Source organism: Oncorhynchus nerka, unplaced genomic scaffold (assembly GCF_034236695.1).
Source record: "Oncorhynchus nerka isolate Pitt River unplaced genomic scaffold, Oner_Uvic_2.0 unplaced_scaffold_34___fragment_2___debris, whole genome shotgun sequence".
Taxonomy (NCBI): domain Eukaryota; kingdom Metazoa; phylum Chordata; class Actinopteri; order Salmoniformes; family Salmonidae; genus Oncorhynchus; species Oncorhynchus nerka.
Genome location: NW_027040337.1, coordinates 61,716 through 74,587, shown reverse-complemented (window position 1 = coordinate 74,587; position 12,872 = coordinate 61,716). Strand labels below are relative to the sequence as shown.

The 12,872-nt window shown below is 41.6% G+C and overlaps 6 non-coding genes across 6 annotated transcripts; all 6 read left to right on the top strand.

The window, feature by feature from the left end:
* The first annotated feature begins 1,324 nt into the window (after positions 1-1,324).
* On the top strand, positions 1,325-1,397 carry trnar-ucu (transfer RNA arginine (anticodon UCU)). The gene has a single exon. It is a non-coding gene; the product is annotated as a tRNA-Arg (tRNA).
* A 936-nt stretch (positions 1,398-2,333) lies between these two features.
* Positions 2,334-2,406, top strand: trnar-ucu (transfer RNA arginine (anticodon UCU)). The gene has a single exon. It is a non-coding gene; the product is annotated as a tRNA-Arg (tRNA).
* A 1,248-nt stretch (positions 2,407-3,654) lies between these two features.
* Positions 3,655-3,727, top strand: trnar-ucu (transfer RNA arginine (anticodon UCU)). The gene has a single exon. It is a non-coding gene; the product is annotated as a tRNA-Arg (tRNA).
* Positions 3,728-5,201: 1,474 nt separating this feature from the next.
* On the top strand, positions 5,202-5,274 carry trnar-ucu (transfer RNA arginine (anticodon UCU)). The gene has a single exon. It is a non-coding gene; the product is annotated as a tRNA-Arg (tRNA).
* Positions 5,275-10,136: 4,862 nt separating this feature from the next.
* On the top strand, positions 10,137-10,209 carry trnar-ucu (transfer RNA arginine (anticodon UCU)). Its single transcript has one exon. It is a non-coding gene; the product is annotated as a tRNA-Arg (tRNA).
* A 1,826-nt stretch (positions 10,210-12,035) lies between these two features.
* Positions 12,036-12,108, top strand: trnar-ucu (transfer RNA arginine (anticodon UCU)). The gene has a single exon. It is a non-coding gene; the product is annotated as a tRNA-Arg (tRNA).
* The last annotated feature ends 764 nt before the right edge of the window (positions 12,109-12,872 follow it).

Genomic DNA, 12,872 nt, shown 5'->3' with positions numbered 1-12,872 from the left:
TTCAAGTATTGTTTTGGGGTACCTGAAAGTGGAGTGATGTATTGGAAGTGTGCCTGGCAGTTAACCCAGTGATTTATGGATCAAAACCATCCTCTGCTATTCAGTTTGCTGTTAGCAATGAAGTGCAAACAGAAATATTAAACCATAATTTCACGGGCATGTCACAGTGCCCTCTGTGATTATTTCTTGACTGCTTCTGTCAGTTTGTACAGGTCATGCTGATTACAGAAGCGAAGCTGAAGCGTGATGTCTTCTTTAACCACGTGTACGATCAGTCGAAACCACTCTCTGCTATCCAGTTCTTTTAAAGCAAGTGTCCCAGTGGCCTAATGGATAAGGCACTGGCCTTCTAAGTCAGGGATTGTGGGTTCGAGTCCCATCTGGGGTGGAAGAATGCAAATTCCTATGGAAGAAGAGAGATAAGCACATTACACAGAGTTTGATGGATTGAAGCTTTCCGATTCAATTATTAGAAATGAAGATTTAACAGGGATAAAAAAGGAGAATTTCATGGGCATGTCTCTGTATCCTCCGAATTGCAATTTTTTTACAACTGCTTCTATCAGTTCGTATAGGTCATGCTGATCACACATTTCCACAGTGACTTAAGACACTGACCGCCTAATCCATTTATTGTGAGTTCAAGTATTGTATTGGGGTACCTGAAAGTGGAGGGATGAAGTGGAAGAGTGCAGGGCAGGTAACCAAGTGATTTAGGGATCGAAACCATCCTCTGCTATCCAGTTTGCTTTTAGCAATGAAGTGCAAACAGAAGAGAAGAGCTGGGCACATAACACAGAGGTTGATGGATCGAAGGTATCCAATTCTACTTTTAGAAATGAAGTGTAAACAGGGATTTTTTTTTTAAATTGGAGAATTTCATGTGCATGTCTCTGTGCCCTCCGTGAATCTTTTTTTATTACTGCTTCTATCAATCCATATAGGTCATGCTGATCACAGAGTGCCACAGTGGCTTAAGACACTGATCTCCTAATCCATGTATTGTGAATTCAAGTATTGTTTTGGGGTACCTGAAAGTGGAGTGATGTATTGGAAGTGTGCCTGGCAGTTAACCCAGTGATTTATGGATCAAAACCATCCTCTGCTATTCAGTTTGCTGTTAGCAATGAAGTGCAAACAGAAATATTAAACCATAATTTCACGGGCATGTCTCAGTGCCCTCCGTGATTATTTTTTGACAGCTTCTGTCAGTTTGTACAGGTCATGCTGATTACAGAAGCGAAGCGGAAGCGTGATGTCTACTTTAACCACGTGTACGATCGGTCGAAACCACTCTCTGCTATCCAGTTCTTTTACAGCAAGTGCTCCAGTGGCCTAATGGATAAGGCACTGGCCTTCTAAGCCAGGGATTGTGGGTTCGAGTCCCATCTGGGGTGGAAGAATGCAAATTCCTATGGAGGAAGAGAGATAAGCACATTACACAGAGTTTGATGGATTGAAGCTTTCGTATTAAATTTTTAGAAATGAAGATTTAACAGGGATAAAAAAGGAGAATTTCATGGGCATGTCTCTGTACCCTCCGAAATGCATTTTCTTTTTACAACTGCTTCTATCAGTTCGTATAGGTCATGCTGATCACACATTTCCACAGTGACTTAAGACACTGACCGCCTAATACATTTATTGTGAGTTCAAGTATTGTATTGGGGTACCTGAAAGTGGAGGGATGAAGTGGAAGAGTGCAGGACAGTTAACCAAGTGATTTATGGATCGAAACCATCCTCTGCTATCCAGTTTGCTTTTAGCAATGAAGTGCAAACAGAAGAGAAGAGCTGGGCACATAACACAGAGGTTGATGGATCGAAGCTATCCAATTCTACTTTTAGAAATGAAGTGTAAACAGGGATTTTTTTTTAAATTGGAGAATTTCATGTGCATGTCTCTGTGCCCTCCGTGAATCTTTTTTATTACTGCTTCTATCAATCCATATAGGTCATGCTGATCACAGAGTGCCACAGTAGCTTGAGACACTGATCTCCTAATCCATGTATTGTGAATTCAAGTATTGTTTTGGGGTACCTGAAAGTGGAGTGATGTAGTGGAAGTGTGCCTGGCAGTTAACCCAGTGATTTATGGATTGAAACCATCCTCTGCTATTCAGTTTGCTTTTAGCAATGAAGTGCAAACAGAAATATTAAACCATAATTTCACGGGTATGTCTCAGTGCCCTCCGTGATTATTTTTTGACTGCTTCTGTCAGTTTGTACAGGTCATGCTGATTACAGAAGCGAAGCGGAAGCGTGATGTCTACTTTAACCACGTGTACGATCGGTCGAAACCACTCTCTGCTATCCAGTTCTTTTAAAGCAAGTGCCCCAGTGGCCTAATGGATAAGGCACTGGCCTTCTAAGCCAGGGATTGTGGGTTTGAGTCCCATCTGGGGTGGATGAATGCAAATTCTTATGGAGGAAGAGAGATCAGCACATAACACAGAGTTTGATGGATTGAAGCTTTCCGATTCTATTTTTAGAAATGAAGATTTAACAGGGATAAAGAAGGAGAATTTCATGGGCATGTCTCTGTGCCCTCCGAATTGCAATTTTTTTTACAACTGCTTCTATCAGTTCGTATAGCTCATGCTGATCACACATTTCCACAGTGACTTAAGACACTGACTGCCTAATCAATTTAGTACCCCAGTGGCCTAATGGATATGGCACTGGCCTTCTAAGCCAGGGTTTGTGGGTTCGAGTACCTTCTGGGGTGGAAGAATGCAAATTCCTATGGAGGAAGAGAGATAAGCACATTACACAGAGTTTGATGGATTGAAGCTTTCGTATTAAATTTTTAGAAATGAAGATTTAACAGGGATAAAAAAGGAGAATTTCATGGGCATGTCTCTGTACCCTCCGAAATGCATTTTCTTTTTACAACTGCTTCTATCAGTTCGTATAGGTCATGCTGATCACACATTTCCACAGTGACTTAAGACACTGACCGCCTAATCCATTTATTGTGAGTTCAAGTATTGTATTGGGGTTCCTGAAAGTGGAGGGATGAAGTGAAAGAGTGCAGGGCAGTTAACCAAGTGATTTAGGGATCGAAACCATCCTCTGCTATCCAGTTTGCTTTTAGCAATGAAGTGCAAACAGAAATATTAAACCATAATTTCATGGGCATGTCTCAGTGCCCACCGTGATTATTTTTTGACTGCTTCTGTCAGTTTGTACAGGTCATGCTGATTACAGAAGCGAAGCGGAAGCGTGATGTCTACTTTAACCACGTGTACGATCGGTCGAAACCACTCTCTGCTATCCAGTACTTTTAAAGCAAGTGCCCCAGTGGCCTAATGGATAAGGCACTGGCCTTCTAAGCCAGGGATTGTGTGTTCGAGTCCCATCTGGGGTGGATGAATGCAAATTCCTATGGAGGAAGAGAGATCACCACATAACACAGAGGTTGATGGATTGAAGCTTTCCCATTCAAATTTTAGAAATGAAGATTTAACAGGGATAAAAAAGGAGAATTTCATGGGCATGTCTCTGTGCCCTCCGTGATTATTTCTTGACTGCTTCTGTCAGTTTGTACAGGTCATGCTGATTACAGAAGCGAAGCGGAAGCGTGATGTCTACTTTAACCACGTGTACGATCGGTCGGAACCACTCTCTGCTATCCAGTTCTTTTAAAGCAAGTGCCCCAGTGGCCTAATGGATAAGGCACTGGCCTTCTAAGCCAGGGATTGTGGGTTCGAGTCCCATCTGGGGTGGAAGAATGCAAATTCCTATGGAGGAAGAGAGATAAGCACATTACACAGAGTTTGATGGATTGAAGCTTTCCGATTCAATTATTAGAAATGAAGATTTAACAGGGATAAAAAAGGAGAATTTCATGGGCATGTCTCTGTGATTATTTCTTAACTGCTTCTGTCAGTTTGTACAGGTCATGCTGATTACAGAAGCGAAGCGGAAGCTTGATGTCAACTTTAACCACTTGTACAATCGGTCGAAACCACTCTCTGCTATCCATTTTTATTAAAGCAAGTGCCCCAGTGGCCTAATGGATAAGGCCTTCTAAGCCAGGGATTGTGGGTTCGAGTCCCATCTGGGGTGGATGAATGCAAATTCCTATGGAGGAAGAGAGATCAGCACATAACACAGAGTTTGATGGATTGAAGCTTTCCGATTCTATTTTTAGAAATGAAGATTTAACAGGGATAAAAAAGGAGAATTTCATGGGCATGTCTCTGTACCCTCCGAAATGCATTTTTTTTTACAACTGCTTCTATCAGTTCGTATAGGTCATGCTGATCACACATTTCCACAGTGACTTAAGACACTGACCGCCTAATCCATTTATTGTGAGTTCAAGTATTGTATTGGGGTACCTGAAAGTGGAGGGATGTAGTGGAAGAGTGCAGGGCAGTTAACCCAGTGATTTATGGATTGAAACCATCCTCTGCTATTCAGTTTGCTTTTAGCAATGAAGTGCAAACAGAAATATTAAACCATAATTTCATGGGCATGTCTCAGTGCCCCCCGTGATTATTTTTTGACTGCTTATGTCAGTTTGTACAGGTCATGCTGATTACAGAAGCGAAGCGGAAGCGTGATGTCTACTTTAACCACGTGTACGATCGGTCAAAACCCCTCTCTGCTATCCAGTTTGCTTTTAGCAATGAAGTGCAAACAGAAGAGAAGAGCTGGGCACATAACACAGAGGTTGATGGATCGAAGCTATCCAATTCTACTTTTAGAAATGAAGTGTAAACAGGGATTTTTTTTTTAAATTGGAGAATTTCATGTGCATGTCTCTGTGCCCTCCGTGATTCTTTTTTTATTACTGCTTCTATCAATCCATATAGGTCATGCTGATCACAGAGTGCCACAGTGGCTTAAGACACTGATCTCCTATTCCATGTATTGTGAATTCAAGTATTGTTTTGGGGTACCTGAAAGTGGAGTGATGTAGTGGAAGTGTGCCTGGCAGTTAACCCAGTGATTTATGGATCAAAACCATCCTCTGCTATTCAGTTTGCTGTTAGCAATGAAGTGCAAACAGAAATATTAAACCATAATTTCACGGGCATGTCTCAGTGCCCTCCGTGATTTTTTTTGACTGCTTCTGTCAGTTTGTACAGGTCATGCTGATTACAGAAGCGAAGCGGAAGCGTGATGTCTACTTTAACCACGTGTACGATCGGTCGAAACCACTCTCTGCTATCCAGTTCTTTTAAAGCAAGTGCCCCAGTGGCCTAATGGATAAGGCACTGGCCTTCTAAGCCAGGGATTGTGGGTTTGAGTCCCATCTGGGGTGGATGAATGCAAATTCTTATGGAGGAAGAGAGATCAGCACATAACACAGAGTTTGATGGATTGAAGCTTTCCGATTCTATTTTTAGAAATGAAGATTTAACAGGGATAAAGAAGGAGAATTTCATGGGCATGTCTCTGTGCCCTCCGAATTGCAATTTTTTTACAACTGCTTCTATCAGTTCGTATAGCTCATGCTGATCACACATTTCCACAGTGACTTAAGACACTGACTGCCTAATCAATTTAGTACCCCAGTGGCCTAATGGATAAGGCACTGGCCTTCTAAGCCAGGGTTTGTGGGTTCGAGTACCTTCTGGGGTGGAAGAATGCAAATTCCTATGGAGGAAGAGAGATAAGCACATTACACAGAGTTTGATGGATTGAAGCTTTCGTATTAAATTTTTAGAAATGAAGATTTAACAGGGATAAAAAAGGAGAATTTCATGGGCATGTCTCTGTACCCTCCGAAATGCATTTTCTTTTTACAACTGCTTCTATCAGTTCGTATAGGTCATGCTGATCACACATTTCCACAGTGACTTAAGACACTGACCGCCTAATCCATTTATTGTGAGTTCAAGTATTGTATTGGGGTTCCTGAAAGTGGAGGGATGAAGTGAAAGAGTGCAGGGCAGTTAACCAAGTGATTTAGGGATCGAAACCATCCTCTGCTATCCAGTTTGCTTTTAGCAATGAAGTGCAAACAGAAATATTAAACCATAATTTCATGGGCATGTCTCAGTGCCCACCGTGATTATTTTTTGACTGCTTCTGTCAGTTTGTACAGGTCATGCTGATTACAGAAGCGAAGCGGAAGCGTGATGTCTACTTTAACCACGTGTACGATCGGTCGAAACCACTCTCTGCTATCCAGTTCTTTTAAAGCAAGTGCCCCAGTGGCCTAATGGATAAGGCACTGGCCTTCTAAGCCAGGGATTGTGTGTTCGAGTCCGATCTGGGGTGGATGAATGCAAATTCCTATGGAGGAAGAGAGATCAACACATAACACAGAGTTTGTTGGATTGAAGCTTTCCGATTCAATTTTTAGAAATTAAGATTTAACAGGGATAAAAAAGGAGAATTTCATGGGCATGTCTCTGTTCCCTCCGAAATGCATTTTTTTTATACAGTTCGTATAGGTCTTGCTGATCACACATTTCCACAGTGACTTAAGACATTGACCGCCTAATCCATTTATTGTGAGTTCAAGTATTGTATTGGGGTACCTGAAAGTGGAGGGATGAAGTGGAAGTGTGCAGGGCAGTTAACCAAGTGATTTAGGGATCGAAACCATCCTCTGCTATCCAGTTTGCTTTTAGCAATGAAGTGCAAACAGAAGAGAAGAGCTGGGCACATAACACAGAGGTTGATGGATCGAAGCTATCCAATTCTACTGTTAGAAATGAAGTGTAAACAGGGTTTTTTTTTTTAAATTGGAGAATTTCATGTGCATGTCTCTGTGCCCTCCGTGATTCTGTTTTTATTACTGCTTCTATCAGTTCGTATAGGTCATGCTGATCACAGAGAGACACAGTGGCTTAAGACACTGACCACCTAATCCATTTATTGTGAGTTCAAGTATTGTATTGGGGTACCTGAAAGTGGAGGGGTGAAGTGGAAGTGTGCAGGGCAGTTAACCAAGTGATTTAGGGACCGAAACCATCCTCTGCTATCCAGTTATTTAGAAGCAATTGCCCCAGTGGTCTAATGGATAAAGCACTGGCCTTCTAAGCCAGGGATTGTGGGTTTGAGTCCCATCTGCGGAGGATGAATGCAAATTCCTATGGAGGAAGAGAGATCTGCACATAATACAGAGTTTGATGGATTGAACCTTTGCCATTCAAACTTTAGAAATGAAGATTTAACAGGGATAAAAAAGGAGAATTTCATGGGCATGTCTCTGTGCCCTCCGAAATGCATTTTCTTTTTACAACTGCTTCTATCAGTTCGTATAGGTCATGCTGATCACACATTTCCACAGTGACTTAAGACACTGACCGCCTAATCCATTTATTGTGAGTTCAAGTATTGTATTGGGTTACCTGAAAGTGGAGGGATGAAGTGGAAGTGTGCAGGGCAGTTAACCAAGTGATTTAGGGATCGAAACCATCCTCTGCTATTCAGTTTGCTTTTTCAGTTTTTCCTGTGCTTTTCGATGTAAATGCCGTTCTGGTAAAGCCACAGCAGTGATTTAACCAGTTTTTTAAACGTCTGAGTGTTTTCTATCCACACAGACTAAGCAAATGCATATACTATATTCCTGGCATGAGTAGCAGGGCGCTGAAATGTTGCGCGATTTTTAACAGAATGTTCAAAAAAGTAGAGGGTCGACTGAAGAGGTTAACAGGGATAAAAAAGGAGAATTTCATGGGCATGTCTCTGTGCCCTCCGAAATGCATTTTCTTTTTACAACTGCTTCTATCAGTTCGTATAGGTCATGCTGATCACACATTTCCACAGTGACTTAAGACACTGACCGCCTAATCCATTTATTGTGAGTTCAAGTATTGTATTGGGGTTCCTGAAAGTGGAGGGATGAAGTGGAAGAGTGCAGGGCAGTTAACCAAGTGATTTAGGGATCGAAACCATCCTCTGCTATCCAGTTTGCTTTTAGCAATGAAGTGCAAACAGAAGAGAAGAGCTGGGCACATAACACAGAGGTTGATGGATCGAAGCTATCCAATTCTACTTTTAGAAATGAAGTGTAAACAGGGATTTTTTTTTAAATTGGAGAATTTCATGTGCATGTCTCTGTGCCCTCCGTGATTCTTTTTTTTATTACTGCTTCTATCAATCCATATAGGTCATGCTGATCACAGAGTGCCACAGTGGCTTAAGACACTGATCTCCTATTCCATGTATTGTGAATTCAAGTATTGTTTTGGGGTACCTGAAAGTGGAGTGATGTAGTGGAAGTGTGCCTGGCAGTTAACTCAGTGATTTATGGATCGAAACCATCCTCTGCTATTCAGTTTGCTGTTAGCAATGAAGTGCAAACAGAAATATTAAACCATAATTTCACGGGCATGTCTCAGTGCCCTCCGTGATTATTGTTGACAGCTTCTGTCAGTTTGTACAGGTCATGCTGATTACAGAAGCGAAGCGGAAGCGTGATGTCTACTTTAACCACGTGTACGATCGGTCGAAACCACTCTCTGCTATCCAGTTCTTTTAACCTCTTAAGTCGACCCTCTACTTTTTTGAACATTCTGTTAAAAATCGCGCAACATTTCAGCGCCCTGCTACTCATGCCAGGAATATAGTATATGCATTTGCTTAGTCTGTGTGGATAGAAAACACTCAGACGTTTAAAAACTGGTTAAATCACTGCTGTGGCTTTACCAGAACGGCATTTACATCGAAAAGCACAGGAAAAACTGATCACTGAAAATGGGAAAATATATCCATGCGCTACTTGATCCCATTGATAAACGTGAACCACAATTAATTGACTGAGGTTGCAGTACCTACAGCTTCCACACGGTGTCTAGAGTCTTGTCATTTCCTTCAAGTTTTTTCTTGGTCAAACACATGCAGGACATCAGTATCTAATCCGGTCTAGGACCGGATATTTTCGTTGAGTTTCTAGCCGGACATTTTTCCAGACGGACAGCTAATGATCTTTACATCGCCTCCTGATGAATTTTATCGCTTATTAACGTTTACTAATACCTAAAGTTGCATTACAAACGTATTTCGAAGTGTTTTGTGAAAGTTTATCGTCGACTTTTTGAATTTTAAAAAATGACGTTACGTTTTGAAACTATGTTTTTTTCGTTTATCACACAGTCTACATATAACGATATCTAGGCTTTATATGGACCGATTTAATCGAAATAAAGACCCAAATAGTGTTTATGGGACATCTAGGAGTGCCAACAAAGAAGATGGTGAAAGGTAATGAATGTTTTCTATTTTATTGTGCGGTTTGTGTAACGCCGAAATGCTAATTATTTTGTTTACGTCCCCTGTGGGTCTTTTGGGGTGTTGCATGCTATCAGATAATAGCTTCTCATGCTTTCGCCGAAAAGCATTTTAAAAATCTGACTTGTTGCCTGGATTCACAACGAGTGTAGCTTTAATTCGATACCCTGCATGTGTATTTTAATGAACTTTTGAGTTTTAACTAATACTATTAGCATTTAGCGTAGCGCATTTGCATTTCCAGAGCTCTAGTTGGGACGCAAGTGTCCCGAGTAGAAGCAACAGGTTAAAGCAAGTGCCCCAGTGGCCTAATGGATAAGGCACTGTCCTTCTAAGCCAGGGATTGTGGGTTCGAGTCCCATCTGGGGTGGATGAATGCAAAGTCTTATGGAGGAAGAGAGATCAGCACATAACACAGAGTTTGATGGATTGAAGCTTTCCCATTCTAATTTTAGAAATGAAGATTTAACAGGGATAAAAAAGGAGAATTTCATGGGCATGTCTCTGTGCCCTCCGAAATGCATTTTCTTTTTACAACTGCTTCTATCAGTTCGTATAGGTCATGCTGATCACACATTTCCACAGTGACTTAAGACACTGACCGCCTAATCCATTTATTGTGAGTTCAAGTATTGTATTGGGGTTCCTGAAAGTGGAGGGATGAAGTGAAAGAGTGCAGGGCAGTTAACCAAGTGATTTAGGGATCGAAACCATCCTCTGCTATCCAGTTTGCTTTTAGCAATGAAGTGCAAACAGAAATATTAAACCATAATTTCATGGGCATGTCTCAGTGCCCACCGTGATTATTTTTTGACTGCTTCTGTCAGTTTGTACAGGTCATGCTGATTACAGAAGCGAAGCGGAAGCGTGATGTCTACTTTAACCACGTGTACGATCGGTCGAAACCACTCTCTGCTATCCAGTACTTTTAAAGCAAGTGCCCCAGTGGCCTAATGGATAAGGCACTGGCCTTCTAAGCCAGGGATTGTGGGTTCGAGTCCCATCTGGGGTGGATGAATGCAAATTCCTATGGAGGAAGAGAGATCAGCACATAACACAGAGGTTGATGGATTGAAGCTTTCCCATTCAAATTTTAGAAATGAAGATTTAACAGGGATAAAAAAGGAGAATTTCATGGGCATGTCTCTGTGCCCTCCGTGATTATTTCTTGACTGCTTCTGTCAGTTTGTACAGGTCATGCTGATTACAGAAGCGAAGCGGAAGCGTGATGTCTACTTTAACCACGTGTACGATCGGTCGAAACCACTCTCTGCTATCCAGTTCTTTTAAAGCAAGTGCCCCAGTGGCCTAATGGATAAGGCCTTCTAAGCCAGGGATTGTGGGTTCGAGTCCCATCTGGGGTGGAAGAATGCAAATTCCTATGGAGGAAGAGAGATAAGCACATTACACAGAGTTTGATGGATTGAAGCTTTCCGATTCAATTATTAGAAATGAAGATTTAACAGGGATAAAAAAGGAGAATTTCATGGGCATGTCTCTGTGATTATTTCTTAACTGCTTCTGTCAGTTTGTACAGGTCATGCTGATTACAGAAGCGAAGCGGAAGCTTGATGTCAACTTTAACCACTTGTACAATCGGTCGAAACCACTCTCTGCTATCCATTTTTATTAAAGCAAGTGCCCCAGTGGCCTAATGGATAAGGCCTTCTAAGCCAGGGATTGTGGGTTCGAGTCCCATCTGGGGTGGATGAATGCAAATTCCTATGGAGGAAGAGAGATCAGCACATAACACAGAGTTTGATGGATTGAAGCTTTCCGATTCTATTTTTAGAAATGAAGATTTAACAGGGATAAAAAAGGAGAATTTCATGGGCATGTCTCTGTACCCTCCGAAATGCATTTTTTTTTACAACTGCTTCTATCAGTTCGTATAGGTCATGCTGATCACACATTTCCACAGTGACTTAAGACACTGACCGCCTAATCCATTTATTGTGAGTTCAAGTATTGTATTGGGGTACCTGAAAGTGGAGGGATGTAGTGGAAGAGTGCAGGGCAGTTAACCCAGTGATTTATGGATTGAAACCATCCTCTGCTATTCAGTTTGCTTTTAGCAATGAAGTGCAAACAGAAATATTAAACCATAATTTCATGGGCATGTCTCAGTGCCCCCCGTGATTATTTTTTGACTGCTTATGTCAGTTTGTACAGGTCATGCTGATTACAGAAGCGAAGCGGAAGCGTGATGTCTACTTTAACCACGTGTACGATCGGTCAAAACCCCTCTCTGCTATCCAGTTTGCTTTTAGCAATGAAGTGCAAACAGAAGAGAAGAGCTGGGCACATAACACAGAGGTTGATGGATCGAAGCTATCCAATTCTACTTTTAGAAATGAAGTGTAAACAGGGATTTTTTTTTTAAATTGGAGAATTTCATGTGCATGTCTCTGTGCCCTCCGTGATTCTTTTTTTATTACTGCTTCTATCAATCCATATAGGTCATGCTGATCACAGAGTGCCACAGTGGCTTAAGACACTGATCTCCTATTCCATGTATTGTGAATTCAAGTATTGTTTTGGGGTACCTGAAAGTGGAGTGATGTAGTGGAAGTGTGCCTGGCAGTTAACCCAGTGATTTATGGATCAAAACCATCCTCTGCTATTCAGTTTGCTGTTAGCAATGAAGTGCAAACAGAAATATTAAACCATAATTTCACGGGCATGTCTCAGTGCCCTCCGTGATTTTTTTTGACTGCTTCTGTCAGTTTGTACAGGTCATGCTGATTACAGAAGCGAAGCGGAAGCGTGATGTCTACTTTAACCACGTGTACGATCGGTCGAAACCACTCTCTGCTATCCAGTTCTTTTAAAGCAAGTGCCCCAGTGGCCTAATGGATAAGGCACTGGCCTTCTAAGCCAGGGATTGTGGGTTTGAGTCCCATCTGGGGTGGATGAATGCAAATTCTTATGGAGGAAGAGAGATCAGCACATAACACAGAGTTTGATGGATTGAAGCTTTCCGATTCTATTTTTAGAAATGAAGATTTAACAGGGATAAAGAAGGAGAATTTCATGGGCATGTCTCTGTGCCCTCCGAATTGCAATTTTTTTTACAACTGCTTCTATCAGTTCGTATAGCTCATGCTGATCACACATTTCCACAGTGACTTAAGACACTGACCGCCTAATCCATTTATTGTGAGTTCAAGTATTGTATTGGGGTTCCTGAAAGTGGAGGGATGAAGTGAAAGAGTGCAGGGCAGTTAACCAAGTGATTTAGGGATCGAAACCATCCTCTGCTATCCAGTTTGCTTTTAGCAATGAAGTGCAAACAGAAATATTAAACCATAATTTCATGGGCATGTCTCAGTGCCCACCGTGATTATTTTTTGACTGCTTCTGTCAGTTTGTACAGGTCATGCTGATTACAGAAGCGAAGCGGAAGCGTGATGTCTACTTTAACCACGTGTACGATCGGTCGAAACCACTCTCTGCTATCCAGTTCTTTTAAAGCAAGTGCCCCAGTGGCCTAATGGATAAGGCACTGGCCTTCTAAGCCAGGGATTGTGTGTTCGAGTCCGATCTGGGGTGGATGAATGCAAATTCCTATGGAGGAAGAGAGATCAACACATAACACAGAGTTTGTTGGATTGAAGCTTTCCGATTCAATTTTTAGAAATTAAGATTTAACAGGGATAAAAAAGGAGAATTTCA